General features: G+C 42.4%; 4 non-coding genes across 4 annotated transcripts; 2 read left to right on the plus strand and 2 right to left on the minus strand.

Moving 5' to 3' along the window:
* Positions 1 to 13,210: 13,210 nt before the first annotated feature.
* On the plus strand, positions 13,211 to 13,292 carry trnal-aag (transfer RNA leucine (anticodon AAG)). Its single transcript has one exon. It is a non-coding gene; the product is annotated as a tRNA-Leu (tRNA).
* A 2,795-nt stretch (positions 13,293 to 16,087) lies between these two features.
* Positions 16,088 to 16,169, plus strand: trnal-uag (transfer RNA leucine (anticodon UAG)). Its single transcript has one exon. It is a non-coding gene; the product is annotated as a tRNA-Leu (tRNA).
* A 1,812-nt stretch (positions 16,170 to 17,981) lies between these two features.
* On the minus strand, positions 17,982 to 18,053 carry trnam-cau (transfer RNA methionine (anticodon CAU)). The gene has a single exon. It is a non-coding gene; the product is annotated as a tRNA-Met (tRNA).
* Positions 18,054 to 21,206: 3,153 nt separating this feature from the next.
* trnam-cau (transfer RNA methionine (anticodon CAU)) lies at positions 21,207 to 21,278 on the minus strand. The gene has a single exon. It is a non-coding gene; the product is annotated as a tRNA-Met (tRNA).
* Positions 21,279 to 21,824: the final 546 nt, after the last annotated feature.

Raw genomic sequence — 21,824 nt, forward strand, 5'->3', positions numbered from 1 at the left:
TTTATATAGCCCTAAATCACAAGCAGTCTCAAAGGGCTTCACACATACAAAACAAATTGACAATTATTCTCAAAGCATCCCCTGATCTTAAGCTCCCATTTTAAAGTTGAGTTTAATATATTATATAATGGGTTAAAATATAAAAATTGTATAAATATATTATGTTTTTAAGATTGAGTTCACTGTAAAATGTTTCTGAAGAGATTTTTGAAGGATCAAGCCATTGTGAGTCTCAAATACGGATTGAGGGGGGCCCCGGTGATCCGCGTCCAGGCGAGGGAAAACCAAATCCAATTTTGTTTCTTATCATTAGGGGTTTTTGTGAGCCGGGCTTTATCTGGCCCCTCACCTAGGACCCTTTTGCCATGGGTGACCCTACTAGACACTTCTGTGCTCGACACGGATTGTCCATACTGAACACCATGTTCAAACATAAGGGTGTCCCTGTGTGCACTTGGCACCAAGACACCCTAGGCCGCAGTTCGAAGATTGATTTTGTAGTCGTGTCATCGGATTTGCGGCCGCATGTTTTGGACACTCGGGTGAAGAGAGGTGCGGAGCTGTCAACTGATCACCACCTGGTGGTGGGTTGGCTCCGATAGTGGGTATGCCAGCTTCAGTCACGAAGGGAAGACTAGAGTTCCTTTTACAGATGATTTTATTGATCTTCGCCAAAAATATCACCGTAGAACTAACAGAAATAGAAACAACAAAACCATTAGTTCGTACATACATACATATTACACAAATAAACACATTACACACGAATAAAGAGGAACGAACACACCACTTTGCCTGCTTGTGGCTAGGGCTGGGGTTAATCTTCTTGAAAGATGAGTCTTTATATGGATTTAAACACCAGCGTCGGAGTCCGCCATACACTTATACTGATCGCTACAGGACGGGAACCGGAAGTTCGAGCCAAAACTCACGTGACGTAGAACCCCAAATTTTAGACTAATTCTCTACAAAAAATAGAATATATTTACTAATATGGAGATAATAGTGCCATAAACAATGTACACAACTTAAACAATGTACAAACAAAATAACTCAAAATAATTAGTGTAAACCTACATCGATCGCAAGAGCGCCATCCACTGGAATCAGCGAACGCTTCATGCACAAACTTACATCATTTACACTCCCACCATCACACTCTGTGTGATTCTTTAACAATTAACACAAAATAAACTGATTAAACCATGTGGAAATGTCAAATATGTGCTGTGTCTTATTAGTCCTTAGCTTCAAGTAAAAGTATAGTCTTGTGTATTGGTCTTTCCAAAAATGATTTAGTTGTATGTGTTTTGTTATTATCGTGTGTGGTGTCACTAACAAGAAGTTTGACCTTCCTAACTTTGTTGTCAGCTCCTGGAAACACTTCTACCACTTTGGCTAGTTTCCATTGGTTTCTTGGTAGACAATCATCTTGTAGTAATACAATGTCATTTATTTTCATGTCTCTTCGAGTCTTGTTCCACTTTCTTCTCTGTTGTAGGTTCAACAGGTATTCCTTCCTCCACCTGGTCCAGAAAATGTTGGGCAAATATTGAACTCTTTTCCATCTTTTCTGCAGATAGAGATCTTCTTTGACAAATTCTCCAGGAGGGGGTGAAATTATTGTAGATTTCATTATCAATATGTGGTTAGGCTTCAGTGGTTCAGGTTCCACAGGGTCGTTGATACATTCTGCACTCAGTGGTCTGCTATTAACAATTGCCATGGCTTCATACATAAAGGTTCTCAAGGATGAGGTGTCAAGCCTTTGAGCAGTTTGATCCAAAATGGACTTCAAAACATTTCTTATTGTCCTTATTTGTCTCTCCCAGACTCCTCCCATGTGACTTGAAGCAGGTGGGTTGAGAACAAATTTGCAACCTAAGTCTTTGAGCTTTTGTTTACTTGTTTCCATGAGGTTCTGAAACTCATTTTTTACCCACAAAACTAGTGCCTTGATCACAGTGCAGTTGACTTACATCGCCACGTATTACTATGAAGCAGCGTAGAGAATTGATGAAACAATCTGTACTGAGATCATCTAAGACTTCAATGTGAACAGCTCGTGAACACATGCAGGTGAGTAACAGTCCGTATCTTTTCATTTCTTTCTTTCCTTCCTTTATGTAAAATGTGTTAGGGTGGTGCTCACTCTAACTTATTTTGCAAGGACCACACTGGAGTCAAGCAAGTCATTTTAGACACCTGCAGGCGGAGAGTTCACTCGTCGCTGTGCTTACAGCAATGGTCGAATGAAGTCTGACTCAGGCCTCGTCAGGTGCTTATTTATTGAGAGAAACAGAGTGGGGTTGAAAGTGGGGGTTGAAAGTGGGGGTGTGGGAACACACAGGATAAGGTGAAGACGGTCCCCTTCTGATCAAAGCATAGCAGGGGACCTTTTACGACGTTCTGTAAACAAAGCAACTTTGATTGCTTCCTCTGCAGCTAGTCAATAAGTTGAAAAGATCTTAGCACTTTGGTAAACTAATTTTGTCTAGACAGGACAAACTAGTTAAATTATTACAGGTTACATTCCAACATAATCATACGATGAAGATATTCTCCAAACCCTAACAAAATGGTCCGAAACAATCCATACCAGTTGTAGAAACTGGATGTCCTCTCAGTTTAGATCTTTGAAGTTGAAGCTTTAATAACTTTCATTCACAGTTACAGGTAGTACAACATTGACTCCTCGCTCGTCCTGTTCAACTACGACTCTCGGTCCCACTGTTTAACGCCCTCTTAAAGGGGTAGCGTCTAATTATCACGACACTACACCAGTGTACACAAATGGAGGTGTAGCTTCCAACCTTTCTGGAGGTAGGTTTGCCATACTTTGTTCTTGATTACATCTTCGGAATTTTCTGCATTTCACACATTTGTGAATGAATGATGACACACTACTACTGCAGCCAATAATCCATATTCCATTGGCCCGTATTTCATTAAGAGTTATTCCACGGCCTTGATGATGAATCTTTTCATGGAAATGCTTAATGAGTAAGTTTGACACATGGTGTTCCTTTGGAAGGATAGCAGGATGTTTGACATTTGGATGTAGTGATGCACCAGTTAGTCGTCCTACTCTCAAGACATCTTACTTGTCAATGAAGGGACTTAACTTGTGAAGGTTAGTTTGTGCTGTCTGAACTTCACCCTTCCGTTTCAGTGACTTGATTTCTTTGCTGAATGCTTCATTTTGTACAGTTCGAATTATGAATTCTTCTGCATCCTTTCTCTCTTCCAAAGTACTCGTTTCATGTGACATTTTTGTCTTGCTCTTTACACACTTTGCCAAGCGTTTGTGTCTTGCTATGGCCCTTACCAATCTTTTCCAATCTGAAAGGTTTTGCATTCTTTTGATAAATGAATTCTCTTCTTTTGCTTCTACTTTGAAAACGTGTGACATTTTTAGTTCTGGGTCTTTACTGTCAATATCTTTGAATTTGTCTTGGTCTTTTGGAAGTTCCTTTTGCCATAGAAAATTCGGCCCAGTGAACCAATTTGATTCTTTGGGTTCCTTGGTCATAACTCCTCGAGACGCATGACCAGCGGGATTTTGTTCAGAGGGAACATATCGCCATTGACTTGGTTCAGTACTTGATCTGATTCTTTGAATGCGATTTGCTACAAATACATGGAATCGTCTTGCGTCACTGTTAATGTAACCAAGAACGACCTTGGAGTCAGTCCAAAAGTATTCTTGGAGGTCTTCAATCTCTAACTCTCTCTTCAGGAAGCAAGCTGTTCTTGTAGCCACTACCGCAGCAGAGAGCTCAAGCCTTGGAATTGTTGTCACTTTTGTTGGAGCAACTCTTGCCTTGCCCATCACAAGAGTACAGTGAACTTCTCCGGATGTGGTTACAGCTCTAAGGTATGAGCATACTCCATACCCCGAAGTACTAGCATCAGAAAAACTGTGCAATTGATACTGTTGAATGTCTTTGAATGTTGCAGGTACATAGCAACGTGGTATCTTTATTGAAAATAGGTTGACGAGGTCTTGTAGCCAGGCTTCCCAGTGCGGCTTAAGGTCATCTGGAAGCGGTTCATCCCAGTCTAACTTGTCTTGGCACATCCTTTGAAGAATTCTCCTTCCAACTAGAATGAAAGACGTGACAAATCCGAGAGGATCGAAAATTGAGGCTACTGTAGATAGAACTCCTCTTCTAGTGCAGGGATTGGTTGGCATGACGACTCTGAAGTGAAATGTGTCTGATGTTAAACACCACTGGACTCCTAAAACTCTTTCGAGTTTTTGTTCTCCAAAAGCTAGGTCCAAATCATTAGCTCCTCCTGAACATTCCTCTTTTGGGACAGAAGAGAGCACTTTCTTATTGTTACTGATGAACTTGTGTAAGTGTAACCTTCCAGAGTTACATAGGCCTCTTGCTTCTGTAACAAGCTGGATAGCTTCCTCTTCAGTATCAACGCTTGCCAACCCATCATCCACATAAAAATTACGTTGTATGAATTTAATGGCAGCTTGACTGAACTTTCCTTCACCTTGTGATGCTAGATGCTTGAGTCCGAAATTTGCACATCCAGGTGAGGACGCTGCTCCGAATAGGTGAACTCTCATTCGGAACACTGTTGGTGGCTTGTCCATATTACCCTCCTCCCACCATAGGAATCTGAGGTAATCCTGGTCTTCAGCAACAACATGAAACTGGTGAAACATGCGCTCCACATCACACATAATTGCCACTTGTCCTTTTCTAAAGCGACACAGAACTCCAACGAGAGTGTTTGTGAGTTCAGAAGATGTTCATTAAGAGATGTGTTCTGGAACTTTGCTGAGCAATCAAAGACTACACGGATTTTACCTGGCTTTAGGTGATGATAGATGCCATGGTGAGGGATATACCAGGCTGGTTCTTTGTTTATCTCCGTTTCTGGCACTCTCTCAGCATCTCCTCTCTTTATTATGTCTTCCATGAATGCCACATAGTCTTTAAAATAGCTTTCATCTTTTCTCAGACGCTTCTCCAGACATTTCAGTCTATGATCTGCACATGGCCTATTGTTTGGTAGATTAGGTCTTTCATCTTTGAAAGGTAATGGTATTTCAAAATGTCCATTTCAAGCATGTCTTCTTGTGACATGGGATCTTCTTCAGTGGTCCTTTCAACAAAGTCCCTTTCAAGTACTTTAATTATATCAGCTGGAGAGATTACTTCCTTAACTTTGTTCCTGCTTACAAAATGTACTTCATCTTTAAGGTTGTGAAACTCAACAGCTGGCAGGACTTGTTTTACAGTAATGTGATGACTAACACCAATCTCGTCTTCAAATTCACACTCAGAATTACTGGAGCCAATGATGCTCCATCCTAGTATAGATTTCTGTCCAAATGGCTGATTTCTTTCTCCGGTCACAACTTCAATGGGCAATAAAGTCTGTGGGCAGTTAAAGCCAATTAGTAAGCCGACTTCACAATCGAGTTCTGGAGCCATCTCATTTGCTAGATGTCTGAGGTGAGACCAGTTTTCTGCTGTCTTGCTTGTGGGAATATGAGATCTATTGGCAGGTATGTAGTCTCTAGTATAGGTTGGGGGCCATTTGATTCTTGCTTCAGAATTAATGCCTCTGACTTGTAAATTACTTAGCTTAGTACTGTGTACAGTCTTACTTTGGGATGTTATTGTGGAAATCTTGAGTTTGACAGGCTCAATCTTTGCATTTAACATCTCAGCTGTGTCCTTCAGAATGAAAGTAGTGTCACTTTGTGTATCAAGCAAGGCATAGACTAGTTTCTCTTGGTCTGGTTCATCCACAGTTGAAACATAAACTGGAATGACTGAAGAGGTACAACCTTTTGATCTTTGTTGCACGACTCTATTGGCTGTCACTTGCCTTGACTTCATCTCTTGTAGATCTGACTTTCTTCTCTGGTTCTTGATTCTCTTTGATCCCTTCCTGGTTTGCTTGTGATCTTTGTTCTTTGTCTTTTTTCTGTCTATCTTGATGTAAGCATGTTGGGTGAGAATTTTGACACTTTTCACATACACTTCTGGAAGTACAATTTCTAGAGTTATGTCCGGTCTTGAGGCAACCAAAACACAACTTCTCAGATTGCACAAACTTTACTCTTTCTCCTACTGGCTTTTCCATTATCTTTCGACACTTGTGGAGTGTGTGGCCAGATTTCTTGCAGAAAGTACAGGTCATGTTTGTCCTCTCACTGGAACTTGTACTAAGAGCTTTAGCATGTAAAGTGTTTCCCTTTGGCTTGGGTTTAACGGCTTGCTTGTAGTCTGATTCAGCTGGCTTTATTGCTTGCAGTGATGTGATAGGATTACAGGCAATTCTTGCCTCCTTATTGAGGAAATTGACAAAATGGCTGAAACTGGGGAATGTTTTATATTCAACCTGGTATTCAGTCACTTTTCTATTCCAGCGTGAACTTAGCCAATCGGGTAGCTTAGCTGCTACTCTTTGATTTTCAACACAGTCATTCAAAATTTGTAGTCCTTGTACATAAGGAATGGCTGATTCTACACTGCTCAGGAAATCTGCAAATTCACGTAGATCTTTACTGTCCTTAGTGATTTTAGGCCAGGACTGAATCTTGTCACGATATGCCTTGCCTATGACAAATGGGTCTCCAAATCTCTCCTTGAGTGTTTTCCAAGCACTACTATAGGCTGTATCTGTCCCAACTAGAAAGTGACCTTCTATCGCTTTTTTGGCTGCACCTCCAACATACTGTCTCAAGAAGAAGAGCTTTTCTTGTGTTGGCAGGTTCTTACGATCAACTAATGTTTGAAAAGATAACTTCCAATCATTATACTGCAAAGGATCTCCCAGAAATACTGCTGGTTCTGGTATTGGGATTCTATTGGCTGTAATAGCTTCTGTAAGGTTTTGTACAAGATCAATAGATGCTACTGAAGATGTAACAGGAGGTATTTGGCTCACCATAATGGTTGGCTGAGGCACAGGAGCTTGAGTTCTTGGAGTTGGAAAGGAATACAAGGACGGGCTGGTAGGATTTGGTGCTTGAAAAGGAGAAAATGGTTGTGCATCTATATTGGGAAAACTTGGTTTTGTTAAGCCCTCTTGCTTTACTGGAGTTTCAATGACAGGAGGTTTGTCTTCATTCTCACTGGCAATACTTTCAGCATAAACCTTTAGCCTTGCTTGTGCTGCGTTATGCTTTTGTAACTCTTTCAATAGCTCAACTTCCTTTCTCCTTTCTTCTAACCTGGTCTTTATGTTGGTACTTTCCGTTAAAAACTGTGCCCTTTTCTTTGCATCCTCTATTTCAAGTTCTCTTATCTCCACCTCATATTGATGTTGTGTTCTCATTAATTTTATTACTTCTTCTGTAGCCGCAACTTCCGCTGCTGCTTGATGTCTTTGTTGCAGTGAATCAGGACAGGAACAATTGGACAGTCTGGACTTGGGTTTTGACATGAATGTGAGTTCAGATGAAGCATTGGACAGTGTGTCTTGAAATACTGATTCTGGGTCAGGCCAAGGAATGTCGCTTGGATCACCATTTCCTTCAATAAGACATTGTGCCTTTTCTTTGGGTGCCTTAGTAATAGCCCAGTATACATCACATTTCCTTCTTAGCTCAGCATCTGGAACTTCAATGTCCCTTACTTCTTCATACAGATAACTTATGTCTGATTGGTGACTTTCTATGACATTTAGAGCTTCCAGTATCATATCAGTGTCTTTTCTCTTTAGGAAATTCTTCTAACAATTTATATGATGTTTCCATTTTTTGTATGTTCGCTCTAAATCTCTTTTGCAATCTTTTACCTTTGCATCTTGCAGTGCTTTTCCCTTTTCAGTGAGGGTGCGTCTACGCTGACTTCTGCAAATGTCCTGTGGAGCATTATCGTCTTTGGATCCGTGGGGTTGTTGAACATCCTCTCTGATGTCCTGCTCTTGTGTGATTTGGTCATCACGGTCTTCTTGGACAGCAGACTCTACACAACTGTCTTTCTGTGTGGAGTGTGTTGTAATCTGATTTTTGTCTGCCATGTTAATACAACCTGTATATTAACATTAACTTGTATTTGGCTTATAATGGTGTGAAATGTGTAAATGGTTTAATGCTCTGTGAGGATATGCTTGTATGCAATTAACATAAGATGTCGCAGTCAGCAAAATGAACTAAAATGCCCAAAAGGTGTTTCATTTACAATTAACAAAGTTTAAACTTCAATACTAGCACTTTTACAAACTGAAAATACCTCACAATGCTCTGTATCAAATTAAATAAATGAAATATACCACTTAACTTTGATTTCTTATTATCTTAATTACTTAATGTAGTCATTACTTTCTTTGACTCTTAAATAATTATTGTGTAATTTATCCTTTACTGCTTATTTGCGTGCTCTATTAATAACACTTGAGGCTTTACAGACCGTTCACGAGTGCTTTTGCTTCTTTCAAGACACGAACTTGAGTGCTTGCTTCTTTAGCCTTGTCACTCGCCCACTTGCTGCTTTACTTGCTCAATGCGTTATGTCCAGCCACGTGTTGCAGTCCCGTTTCTTGCTAGCAGCTCCGTCACCTGGCGTCGATCTCTTCGCACTGGTCTTCACCGGGAGCAGTGAAGTGTTCTACTATGCCAGCCTCAGTCACAAAGGGAAGACTAGAGTTCCTTTTACAGATGATTTTAATGATCTTCGCCAAAGAGCACCCGGATCGACCAATTACACTTAAACTTGGTTTTATGAATATTAGATCGCTTCATACGAAAGCCATTCTAATGATCTCATCACAGAACATAATCTAAACGCTTTTGGTCTATGCGAGACCTGGTTAAAACCTAATGAACTGATGCCGCTTAATGAGGCCTCGCCTCCAAATTTTGTGAGCTCGCATGTGGCGCGTCCTCGAAAAAAGGGTGGGGGTGTCGCCCTCATCTTGAATTCCGAGCTTAGTTTTAGGCCTCGTTCGATCAACGTATTTAAAACATTTGAGGTTCTCATTGTCCGATCCACCGCTTTACCGTCATTTTATCTTGTTGTTATTTACCGTCCACCCGGGGCTTACTCTGGCTTCCTGGATGAATTTTCAGAATTTGTGGCTGATCTAGTAACCAATGCGGATAATATAATTATCATGGGCGATTTCAACATCCACATGAATTTACCGTCAGAGCCACTTACTTCGGCGTTTCAGACTTTAACTGATACCTTTGGTTTTACGCAAGCTGTACAGGCAGCAACGCATAAGAATGGAAATACCATAGATCTGGTATTATCCCGAGGACTTGCAACCTCAAATATAGCAGTACTGCCATACACTACTGTTTTGTCTGATCATTACTTAATAAAGTTTGAAATTCTAGTTCCTTGTCAAAGACAAGAGAGCAATCAGCATTATAGGAGCCGTCATTTCAACTCCATGACTGCAACTGCGCTATCTGAAATACTGTCGCCGGCAACCACTAATTTTCTCACGTACGCCGGCTCTATTGATAATCTTACAAATGAATTCAATGCGACATTGTTAAATGCCATTGACTCTGTGGCGCCGTTACGTCTGAAAACTCGCCGTAGAGTGCCTACTCCGTGGTTCACAGATGAAACGCGTACGCTTAAGCAATTATGTAGAAAGCATGAGCGCAGATGGCGTCTAACCAAACTTGAGGTTTTCCATCAGGCATGGCAGGATAGCCTCCTGAAATATAAAGATGCGCTTATCTTAGCAAAAACTCGATATTTTTCGCAAGTTATTAATCTCAATAAAAACAATCCGAAACACCTATTTGATACAGTGGCAAAGCTGACTCTGCGCCAGCCGACCCCCGATAGTTCCTTCCACTCAGCTGACGAGTTCATGAAATTTTTTGGTCAAAAGATTGAATCCATTAGGGATGAGATCAAGAATACCATTCCAATCGCTCGGTCGAGCCCGCCCTTTACCAACGCTGATGATCATGCAACAACCCTCTCAACTTTTAAAAGCGTGTCTCTTGAAAGGCTTACACAATTGGTTAGTGCGGCTAAAAAAACAACATGTTTACTCGACCCTCTTCCAGCCAAACTACTTAAAGAATTATTTCAAATTTTAGGACCATCCGTCTTAAATATAATCAATCTGTCTGTCTCCTCTGGGATAGTGCCAACAGCCTTTAAAACCGCTATCATTAAACCGTTACTTAAGCGACCAAATCTTGACCCGGACTGTCTCAGTAATTATAGGCCAGTTTCAAACCTCCCATTCATAGCAAAACTTCTTGAAAAAGTAGTAGCGCAGCAGCTTATTGATTACATGGTCGCCAATAATCGATATGACACTTTTCAGTCTGGTTTTAGAGCTAATCATTCCACTGAGACAGCACTTCTTAAAGTGACTAACGATCTCCTCATAGCTATGGATTCAAATATTTCGTCTGTACTGTTACTACTCGATCTTAGTGCTGCCTTCGACACTGTAGACTTCGATATTTTATTAGGGCGTCTTAAAAGTTGTGTTGGTATTTCAGGGTCAGCACTAGGCTGGTTCCATTCCTATCTATCAAACAGGACGCACCGAGTGGTCCATGGCAATGCGTCCTCCGAGCTCTATAATGTTACATGTGGTGTCCCACAGGGATCGGTTCTCGGACCAATTCTTTTTAATATTTATATGATTCCGCTTGGGGGCATAATAAGTAAATATAATATTAGTTTTCAATGCTATGCGGATGACACCCAATTATATATGCCGTTATCGATGACAGATCCGCGGGATTGTTGTAATCTTGAGAAGTGCCTTGCGGAGATCAAGCAATGGATGTCTCTCAACTTCCTTCGTCTTAACCCAGATAAAACTGAGATGTTGATAATTGGTCCAACTCGTTATCAACACTTATTCAAGGAAACCGCTATAACTATAGATAACCGTACTATTACTCAAAGCGATACTGTAACTAATCTCGGGGTAATATTTGACCAAACTCTCTCCTTTCAAAAGCACATTAAGAATATAACCAGAATTGCGTTTTTTCACCTTCGTAATATTGCAAAGATTCGTCCGATCCTCTCGACTGGTGATGCGGAAACTATTGTACATGCGTTCGTCACGTCGCGCCTGGACTACTGTAATGTACTATTTTCGGGTCTTCCTAAGTCCCGCATCAAAAGTCTACAGTTAGTACAAAATGCTGCTGCAAGGCTGCTTTCTCGGCCAAGAAAATTTGATCACATTACCCCAATACTAGCCAACTTACATTGGCTCCCGGTCCATTTAAGATGTGACTTCAAGGTTCTTCTACTAACCTATAAATCGCTGCATGGCTTAGCGCCTTCATATCTCGTCGACCTAGTTGTTCCTTATGTTCCGTCTCGTAACCTTCGTTCGCAAAACGCTACCCTTTTAGCGACACCGAGGGCCAAGAAAATGTCTGCAGGCTCTAGAGCATTTTAAGATAAGATAAGATAAGATAATCCTTTATTATTCCCTCAATGGGGAAACTCCTGTGTTAGCAGCAGTACACTTAACATATACACACACACACGCATGCGGGGAAGGGGGTAAAGATTTTAAGAAGTAGAAGGTATATATAATTAAAAAAAATATATAATTAAAAAAAAATATGGACAGTGTATACTATTACACTATTACACTACTATTTCTATTCGGGCTCCAGAGCTTTGGAATGCCGTACCAATGGATATTAGGACTGCTACCTCAGTAGAAACATTTAAGACACGTTTAAAGACACATTTCTATGACATGGCCTTTAACTAACCTGTAGTGGCCGATTCGGCTGGAGTTTGTTTTCTCTCCCTCTCCACCCCCTCCCTCCCCCCTCCCCGGCCGGGGAGGTGGTTAGGTGGCACCCATGCTGACAGCGGCTATCTGGATTCTCGTGGGCCAATTCAGGATGGGGGAACTGCAGCTCAACCTCCTCGAAGACACTGCCAGGACAATTGAGGGCTCCTTCGGCAGCCCTCTGCTATGACATAGACATCCACTTTTTATTTAATTGATTTTCATGTTGTATCATTTGTGCCCTCTCTGCATCCATTTCAACCTGGTGATCCTGAAAGGGGGATCCTTCCATCTGTGGTCCCTTCTCAAGGTTTCTCATTTTCCCCTGGTAGGGGTTTTTAAGTTTTTCCTTGCCCTTTTGGGAGCTTAAGATCAGGGGATGCTTTGAGAATAATTGTCAATTTCTGTCTATGTGAAGCCCTTTGAGACTGCTTGTGATTTAGGGCTATACAAATAAACTTGACTTGACTTGATATCACCGTAGAACTAACAGAAATAGAAACAACAAAACCATTAGTTCGTACATACATACATATTACGCAAATAAACACATTACACACGAATAAAGAGTAACGAACACACCACTTTGCCTGCTTGTGGCTAGGGCCGGGGTTAATCTTCTTGAAACATGAGTCTTTATATGGATTTAAACGCAAGCGTCGGAGTCCGCCATACACTTATACTGATCGCTACAGGACGGGAATCGGAAGTTCGAGCCAAAACTCACCAAATTTTAGACTAATTCTCTACAAAAAATAGAATATATTTACTAATATGGAGATAATAGTGCCATAAACAATGTACACAACTTAAACAATGTACAAACAAAATAAATCAAAATAATTAGTGTAAACCTACATCGATCGCAAGAGCGCCATCCACTGGAATCAGCGAACGCTTCATGCACAAACTTACATCATTTACAGTGGGGGAAGATGCCGGTCCGACCTAGCAGACCCAAATGTACTGTGAGGGTCTGCTGGGAATGTCTGGCAGAATCCCCTGTCAGGAAGAGCTTCAACTCCCACCTCCGGCAGAGCTTTTCCCACGTCCCGGTGGAGGCGGGGGTCATTGAGTTCGAGTGGACCATGTTCCGTGCCTCCATTGTTGAGGCAGCCGACCAGAGCTGTGGCCGTGAGGTGGTCAGTGCCTGTCGTGGCGGCAACCCCCGAACCCGCTGGGGGACACAGGTGGTAGGGGATGACGTCAAGCTGAAGAAGGAGTCCTATCGGGCAATTTTGGCCTGTGGGACTCCAGAGGCAGCCGACAGGTACGGGATGGCCAAACGGAACGCGGCTTCGGCGGTTGCTGAGGTCACTCATATTGTTTCGCATCTGTTGTGTACAGGCTTCATTACATTATGAACAAAGCTCCGTCGGCCAGCACTAACCTGGATGCTGGTGAAGAAACCAACTAGGTATCCTCCAATTTCACGTCTTAATAGAATGATCAACAAATGGAGAAACTGCAGAAGGTCGGTAGTGTGGCCGAGCGGTCTAAGGCGCTGGATTAAGGCTCCAGTCTCTCATGAGGCGTGGGTTCAAATCCCACCACTGCCACTTATGCATCAATTCAGGTGTTTTCTTCTTGCCCAACTCCTGTCAGTGCAGCTGTGTAAAGTATCAGGACTCAGAAGTGGTAGCCTCTGCTATCCTCTACGCTGTGGTCTGTTGTGCTCCGAGCAGCACAGAGAGGGATAGGAAGAGGCTCAACAAACTGGTTACGAGGGCGAGCTCTGTGGTGGGCTGCCCTCTTGACACTGTTGAGGAGGTGGGCGAGAGGAGGGTGCTAGCCAGGCTAGCATCCATCAGGAACAACCCCTCTCACCCACTGCATCTGACCTTGGAGAACTTGAGCAGCCCCTTCAGTCAGAGACTCAGACTCCCCCCGTGTAAGAAGGAACTCTACCGCAGCTCCTTCATCCCCACCACAATTAGGCTGTACAATGACAACCTGTAAACACATCCTTCTGTGCAATACTTTTCCCCGTAACGTGCAATTCTTAACCCCAATGTGCAATTTAAGCCCGATGTGCAATATCCTCTGCCACACAATGCATGGATCTATTTCACTTCGATAACCCGTGCACTATTTATTTTTGTTATTAGCATTACTAAACTTCATACTCTTCATACACTTTACGACACTTTACCACTATTTTATCTTCTTTTTGCAAATATTCATAGCTTATATTTTTAGTTTTACTACAATTGCTGTTATTTTTCCATATTTTTCTTTTTATATTGTATTCTATTTTTTTATGAAAGGAGGACTACGGTCCAGAAGTCTCTTTTTGCACCTTTATCCCCCAACTTGTACCTTCCTGTGAATCGAGCTGTTGTTACATGCAGTTTCTCACACGTGAGATTAATAAAGTTCCTCTTATCTTATCTTAACAGATGTAGAAACTGCAGAAGGTCTTTTAAATGATTTTTTAATTTGGAAAAAAAACTCTGCGATATAGTGAACCCGCGATAAACGAAATGCTAAGTAGCGAGGGATCAATGTAATAGGTAAGGACATTGTGTATTTGGACTGAGAATGGTGAAAGAAGTCACATACATGCCTCGCAATCTGTATGCATTGAGGATGGATCAACCTCCACGCAGCACAGCCAACGTGTGGAAAATATTATCCCCACAGCACTTCTTCTCAAAAGTATGACTTAAGAGAATGTCCAAAGCTTTGCAAACTTCACTAAGGTCCAAATAGCAGAGGATGGTTTTGATCCATCGACCTCTGGGTTATGGGCCCAGCACGCTTCCGCTGTGCCACTCTGCTGCATAACACAGGTTACTCATGATGTCCTCCAATTGGCAAACAAGCATTCGGTTCCAGGCTTCATTAGTTTATGATCAAAGCTCAGTCGGGCAGCACTAACCTGGATGCTATCATATGCTATGGTTTAAAAAACAACTAGTCCCTGATCTAACAATTAAGTCAAGTCAAGTTTATTTATATAGCCCTAAATCACAAGCAGTCTCAAAGGGCTTCACACATACAAAACAAATTGACAATTATTCTCAAAGCATCCCCTGATCTTAAGCTCCCATTTTAAAGTTGAGTCTAATATAATATATAATGGGTTAAAATATAAAAATTGTATAAATATATTATGTTTTTAAGATTGAGTTCACTGTAAAATGTTTCTGAAGAGATTTTTGAAGGATCAAGCCATTGTGAGTCTCAAATACGGATTGAGGGGGGCCCCGGTGATCCGCGTCCAGGCGAGGGAAAACCAAATCCAATTTTGTTTCTTATCATTAGGAGTTTTTGTGAGCCGTGCTTTATCTGGCCCCTCACCTAGGACCCATTTGCCATGGGTGACCCTACTAGACACTTCTGTGCTCGACACGGATTGTCCATACTGAACACCATGAGGTGAGAAGTCTATCTGTACGGGCAACGACCGACACTTAAGTTCAACAAAGATTGAAAAAAAGTGTTGTTCTTGATCCTTGGTGTTTATATGACTATGGCTTCTGCATTTTAAATTGAAGTTGAGAATTCTAGGTAGGTAGAATGGCCGAGCGGTTTAAAGCACTGAATTAAGCCTTCAGTCTCTCATGAGGAGACATATTCCATGTGAAACCTAATTGATGTGGAGTGGTGGTGATTTCGTGGGGAAAGTTCAGCTGTGCAGCGGAGACACCAGCCCTCATGTTCGAGTCCCTTGCCTGGAACTGGAACAGGAGGGCTGGTGTCTCTGCTTCTCTCCCCTTTCCTCACAAACCTAACAGGGAGCTGTTTGGCTGCAGACTGGTTGTTGGAACTATTTTCTGCTGGTCTTGAGAACTTCGGCAAGCTTCGTCAGGACTGGCGTCGTCTATAGCGTGCCTGTGTCAGTGCTCTTTTGCAGCCTGACAGTAGGTGCTGTAGGCTTGCGTTAGGTGCGCTGCACAAGGGACAGCTCCCTTCCTGCCTTCTCCTGCTTGTAGTCCAAGGTTATGGACTGGATCGGCAGTTGCAGCGCGGTTGCCCCGAACAAGCCCGTGTCAGAGAAGCCTTTCGGTAAACCGAGGCATTTCCGAATGTAGGAGTTGGCTTAGTATGTCCAGCCTGTTCGTTGTTGAGGATGGAATGTTTCTTCTTTGTTACATTATCAACAAGGCGGTTTAGGACAGCACTAATTTGGGTGCTGTGTGGGGAAACTAGCTATGTGTCTTCCGATTTCAAAGTTTTAATCTTCTGATTGTCACTCATATTGTTTCGCATCTGTTGTGTACAGGCTTCATTACATAATGAACAAAGCTCCGTCGGCCAGCACTAACCTGGATGCTGGTGAAGAAACCAACTATCCTCCAATTTCACGTCTTAATAGAATGATCAATAAATGTAGAAACTGCAGAAGGTCGGTAGTGTGGCCGAGCGGTCTAAGGCGCTGGATTTAGGCTCCAGTCTCTCCTGAGGCGTAGGTTCAAATCCCACCACTGCCACTTATGCATCAATTCAGGTGTTTTCTTCTTGCCCAACTCCTGTCAGTGCAGCTGTGTAAAGTATCAGGACTCAGAAGTGGTAGCCTCTGCTATCCTCTACGCTGTGGTCTGTTGGGCTCCGAGCAGCACAGAGGGATAGGAAGAGGCTCAAGAAACTGGTTAAGAGGGCCAGCTCTGTGGTAGGCTGCCCTCTTGACACTGTTGAGGAGGTGGGCGAGAGGAGGGTGCTAGCCAGGCTAACATCCATCAGGAACAACCCCTCTCACCCACTGCATCTGACCTTGGAGAACTTGAGCAGCCCCTTCAGTCAGAGACTCAGACTCCCCCCGTGTAAGAAGGAACGCTACCGCAGCTCCTTCATCCCCACCGCAATTAGGCTGTACAATGACAACCTCTAAACACATCCTTCTGTGAAATACTTTTCCCCGTAACGTGCAATTCTTAACCCCAATGTGCAATTTAAGCCCAATGTGCAATATCCTCTGCCACACAATGCATGGATCTATTTCACTTCGATAACCCGTGCACTATTTCTTTTTGTTATTAGCATTACTAAACTTCATACTCTTCATACACTTTACGACACTTTACCACTATTTTATCTTCTTTTTGTAAATATTCATAGCTTATATTTTTAGTTTTACTACAATTGCTGTTATTTTTCCATATTTTTCTTTTTATATTGTATTCTATTTTTTATGCCGGAGGACTACGGTCCAGAAGTCTCTTTTTGCACCTTTATCCCCTAACTTGTACCTTCCTGTAAATCGAGCTGTTGTTACATGCAGTTTCTCACACGTGAGATTAATAAAGTTCCTCTTATCTTATTTTAACAGATTGTTAGAAAAATGTATATATATGTTATCATGCGTTTTCTAATCAATGCCTTACCGCAATATTACTGCAATATATGCTTGCTGTTTGGCCTTGCTGTTTTTATGATGTACCACAGAAGGACAGTTCCTTTCTAACAAAGACCACTTTGTTAGACAACATGCCTCATTGCTGTCCTGCACCCCAGATGAACCTCCAAGTGACCATTAAAGTCAGGGTTTCGCAACTATCTTGATCGTAGGATTAGGTTGGAATGTATATAACCAGTAATAAATAACTTAGCTTGTTGCATCCTACACAATGTCGTAAAACGTCCCTTGCTATGTTTTAACTAGAGGTCAAAGGTTTTTTCTTCTGTATCCAGTCCACTCAAACTCTTCCCAGATGTTCTTATCAGTATGTAAACACCTAGTGATTTTTGCTTACGAGACAAAGCCCACATGCTTTCCTCCTCCCCTTTTAGTGGCTTATGTCTCACACTGTGGGTAGGGCAAATCCAAATAAAAAGAGCGGGAGTGCCTACAGATATTCAGTGTGTGTAGAGATTGTATTAAGCTATCTGTACTGCACTCCTCGCGAGAAAAGACTTAATATACTGTCTCACTTGTGGTTTGTTTGCTGTTGCTCTTCTTAATAGTTATTCAGTCAGCGAAATAAACCTGACACAGATGTAGAAACTGCAGAAGGTCTTTTAAATGATTTTTTAATTTGGAAAAAAAACTCCGCGATATAGTGAACCCGCGATAAACGAAATGCGAAGTAGCGAGGGATCACTGTAATAGGTAAGGACATTGTGTATTTGGACTGAGAATGGTGAAAGAAGTCACATACATGCCTCGCAATCTGTATGCATTGAGGATGGATCAACCTCCACGCAGCACAGCCAACGTGTGGAAAATATTATCCCCACGGCACTTCTTCTCAAAAGTATGACTTAAGAGAATGTCCAAAGCTTTGCAAACTTCACTAAGGTCCAAATAGCAGAGGATGGTTTCGATCCATCGACCTCTGGGTTATGGGCCCAGCACGCTTCCGCTGCGCCACTCTGCTGCATAACACTGGTTACTCATGATGTCCTCCAATTGGCAAACAAGCATTCGGTTCCAGGCTTCATTAGTTTATGATCAAAGCTCAGTCGGGCAGCACTAACGTGGATGCGATCATATGCTATGGTTTAAAAAACAACTAGTCCCTGATCTAACAATTAAGCAGTCTCAAAGGGCTTCACACATACAAAACAAATTGACAATTATTCTCAAAAGCATCCCCTGATCTTAAGCTCCCATTTTAAAGATGAGTCTAATATATTATATAATGGATTAAAATATAAAAATATTAAACATGTATAAATATATTATGTTTTTAAGCTTGAGTTCACTGTAAAATGTTTCTGAAGAGATTTTTGAAGGATCAAGCCATTGTGAGTCTCAAATACGGATTGAGGGGGGCCCCGGTGATCCGCGTCCAGGCGAGGGAAAACCAAATCCAATTTTGTTTCTTATCATTAGGGGTTTTTGTGAGCCGTGCTTTATCTGGCCTCTCACCTAGGACCCTTTTGCCATGGGTGACCCTACTAGACACTTCTGTGCTCGACACGGATTGTCCATACTGAACACCATGAGGTGAGAAGTCTATCTGTACAGGCAACGACCGACACTTAAGTTCAACAAAGATTGAAAAAAAGTGTTGTTCCTGATCCTTGGTGTTTGTATGACTATGGCTTCTGCATTTTAAATTGAAGTTGAGGATTCTAGGTAGGTAGTGTGGCAGAGCAGTAAAGCACTGAATTAAGCCTTCAGTCTCTCATGAGGAGACATATTCCATGTGAAACGTAATTGACGTGGAGTGGTGGTGATTTCATGGGGAAAGTTCAGCTGTGCAGCGGAGACACCAGCCCTCATGTTCCAGTCCCTTGCCTGAAACTGGAACAAGAGGGCTGGTGTCTCCGCTTCTCTCCCCTTTCCTCACAAACCTAACAGGGAGCTGTTTGGCTGCAGACTGGTTGTTGGAACTCTTTTCTGCTGGTCTCGAGAACTTCGGCCAGCTTCGTCAGGACTGGCGCCGTCTATAGCGTGCCTGTGTCAGTGCTCTTTTGCAGCCTGACAGTAGGTGCTGTAGGCTTGCGTTTGGTGCGCTGCAAGAGGGACAGCTCCCTTCCTTGTCAAATCACTGGCGGAGCTTTCTGTGGATAAGTTGACCTGATCAGAAAGCTGTCTGGCTTGCGGCATCTTCCACAGGTAAGCCCAGCTGAGAGGTCTCCCCTTCCCAAGTGGTCCATCTCCTTTGGCGACCCTGTGACACGGCCTTGATGGTGGACTGCTCCTGCTTTGATCTTGAAACCTCTTCCACAACCAAGCTTTTCGTTCCCTCTTTGTGGCCTTGGACCAGAGTCGTGGAGGCTCTTCCCAGCCAAGCCCCACTCTCCTTTCTTGCACCTTGCCAATTATTTCCTGATGTTGAAGCCTGCCGATAGCACCACAAGTGCAATTCTCACAGTACGATCTGAGGATTATTTTAACTCAAGAACGAACCTGACCTTCTCCTGCTTGTAGCTCAAGATTATGGACTGGATCGGCAGCTGCAGCGCGGTTGCCTCGAACAAGCCCGTTTCAGAGAAGCCTTTCGGTAAACCGAGCCGTTTCCGAATGTAGGAGTTGGCTTAGTATGTCCAGCCTGTTCGTTGTTGAGGATGGAATGTTTCTTCTTTGTTACATTATCAACAAGGCGGTGTAGGACAGCACTAATTTGGGTGCTGTGTGGGGAAACTAGCTATGTGTCTTCCGATTTCAAAGTTTTAATCTTCTGATTGTCACTCATATTTTTTCGCATCTGTTGTGTACAGGCTTCATTACATTATGAACAAAGCTCCGTCGGCCAGGACTAACCTGGATTCTGGTGAAGAAACCAACTAGGTATCCTCCAATTTCACGTCTTAATAGAATGATCAACAAATGGAGAAACTGCAGAAGGTCGGTAGTGTGGCCGAGCGGTCTAAGGCGCTGGATTAAGGCTCCAGTCTCTCATGAGGCGTGGATTCAAATCCCACCACTGCCACTTATGCATCAATTCAGGTGTTTTCTTCTTGCCCAACTCCTGTCAGTGCAGCTGTGTAAAGTATCAGGACTCAGAAGTGGTAGCCTCTGCTATCCTCTACGCTGTGGTCTGTTGTGCTCCGAGCAGCACAGAGAGGGATAGGAAGAGGCTCAACAAACTGGTTAAGAGGGCGAGCTCTGTGGTGGGCTGCCCTCTTGACACTGTTGAGGAGGTGGGCGAGAGGAGGGTGCTAGCCAGGCTAGCATCCATCAGGAACAACCCCTCTCACCCACTGCATCTGACCTTGGAGAACTTGAGCAGCCCCTTCAGTCAGAGACTCAGACTCCCCCCGTGTATGAAGGAACGCTACCGCAGCTCCTTCATCCCCACCACAATTAGGCTGTACAATGACAACCTGTAAACACATCCTTCTGTGCAATACTTTTCCCCGTAACGTGCAATTCTTAACCCCAATGTGCAATTTAAGCCCGATGTGCAATATCCTCTGCCACACAATGCATGGATCTATTTCACTTCGATAACCCGTGCACTATTTCTTTTTGTTATTAGCATTACTAAACTTCATACTCTTCATACACTTTACGACACTTTACCACTATTTTATCTTCTTTTTGCAAATATTCATAGCTTATATTTTTAGTTTTACTACAATTGCTGTTATTTTTCCATATTTTTCTTTTTATATTGTATTCTATTTTTTATGAAAGGAGGACTACGGTCCAGAAGTCTCTTTTTGCACCTTTATCCCCCAACTTGTACCTTCCTGTGAATCGAGCTGTTGTTACATGCAGTTTCTCACACGTGAGATTAATAAAGTTCCTCTTATCTTATCTTAACAGATGTAGAAACTGCAGAAGGTCTTTTAAATGATTTTTTAATTTGGAAAAAAAACTCCGCGATATAGTGAACCCGCGATAAACGAAATGCTAAGTAGCGAGGGATCAATGTAATAGGTAAGGACATTGTGTATTTGGACTGAGAATGGTGAAAGAAGTCACATACATGCCTCGCAATCTGTATGCATTGAGGATGGATCAACCTCCACGCAGCACAGCCAACGTGTGGAAAATATTATCCCCACAGCACTTCTTCTCAAAAGTATGACTTAAGAGAATGTCCAAAGCTTTGCAAACTTCACTAAGGTCCAAATAGCAGAGGATGGTTTCGATCCATCGACCTCTGGGTTATGGGCCCAGCACGCTTCCGCTGCGCCACTCTGCTGCATAACACAGGTTACTCATGATTTCCTCCAATTGGCAAACAAGCATTCGGTTCCAGGCTTCATTAGTTTATGATCAAAGCTCAGTCGGGCAGCACTAACCTGGATGCTATCATATGCTATGGTTTAAAAAACAACTAGTCCCTGATCTAACAATTAAGTCAAGTCAAGTTTATTTATATAGCCCTAAATCACAAGCAGTCTCAAAGGGCTTCACACATACAAAACAAATTGACAATTATTCTCAAAGCATCCCCTGATCTTAAGCTCCCATTTTAAAGTTGAGTCTAATATAATATATAATGGGTTAAAATATAAAAATTGTATAAATATATTATGTTTTTAAGATTGAGTTCACTGTAAAATGTTTCTGAAGAGATTTTTGAAGGATCAAGCCATTGTGAGTCTCAAATACGGATTGAGGGGGGCCCCGGTGATCCGTGTCCAGGCGAGGGAAAACCAAATCCAATTTTGTTTCTTATCATTAGGAGTTTTTGTGAGCCGTGCTTTATCTGGCCCCTCACCTAGGACCCATTTGCCATGGGTGA

The sequence above is a fragment of the Syngnathus typhle genome, linkage group LG4 (genome assembly GCF_033458585.1).
Source record: "Syngnathus typhle isolate RoL2023-S1 ecotype Sweden linkage group LG4, RoL_Styp_1.0, whole genome shotgun sequence".
Classification (NCBI taxonomy): Eukaryota; Metazoa; Chordata; class Actinopteri; order Syngnathiformes; family Syngnathidae; genus Syngnathus; species Syngnathus typhle.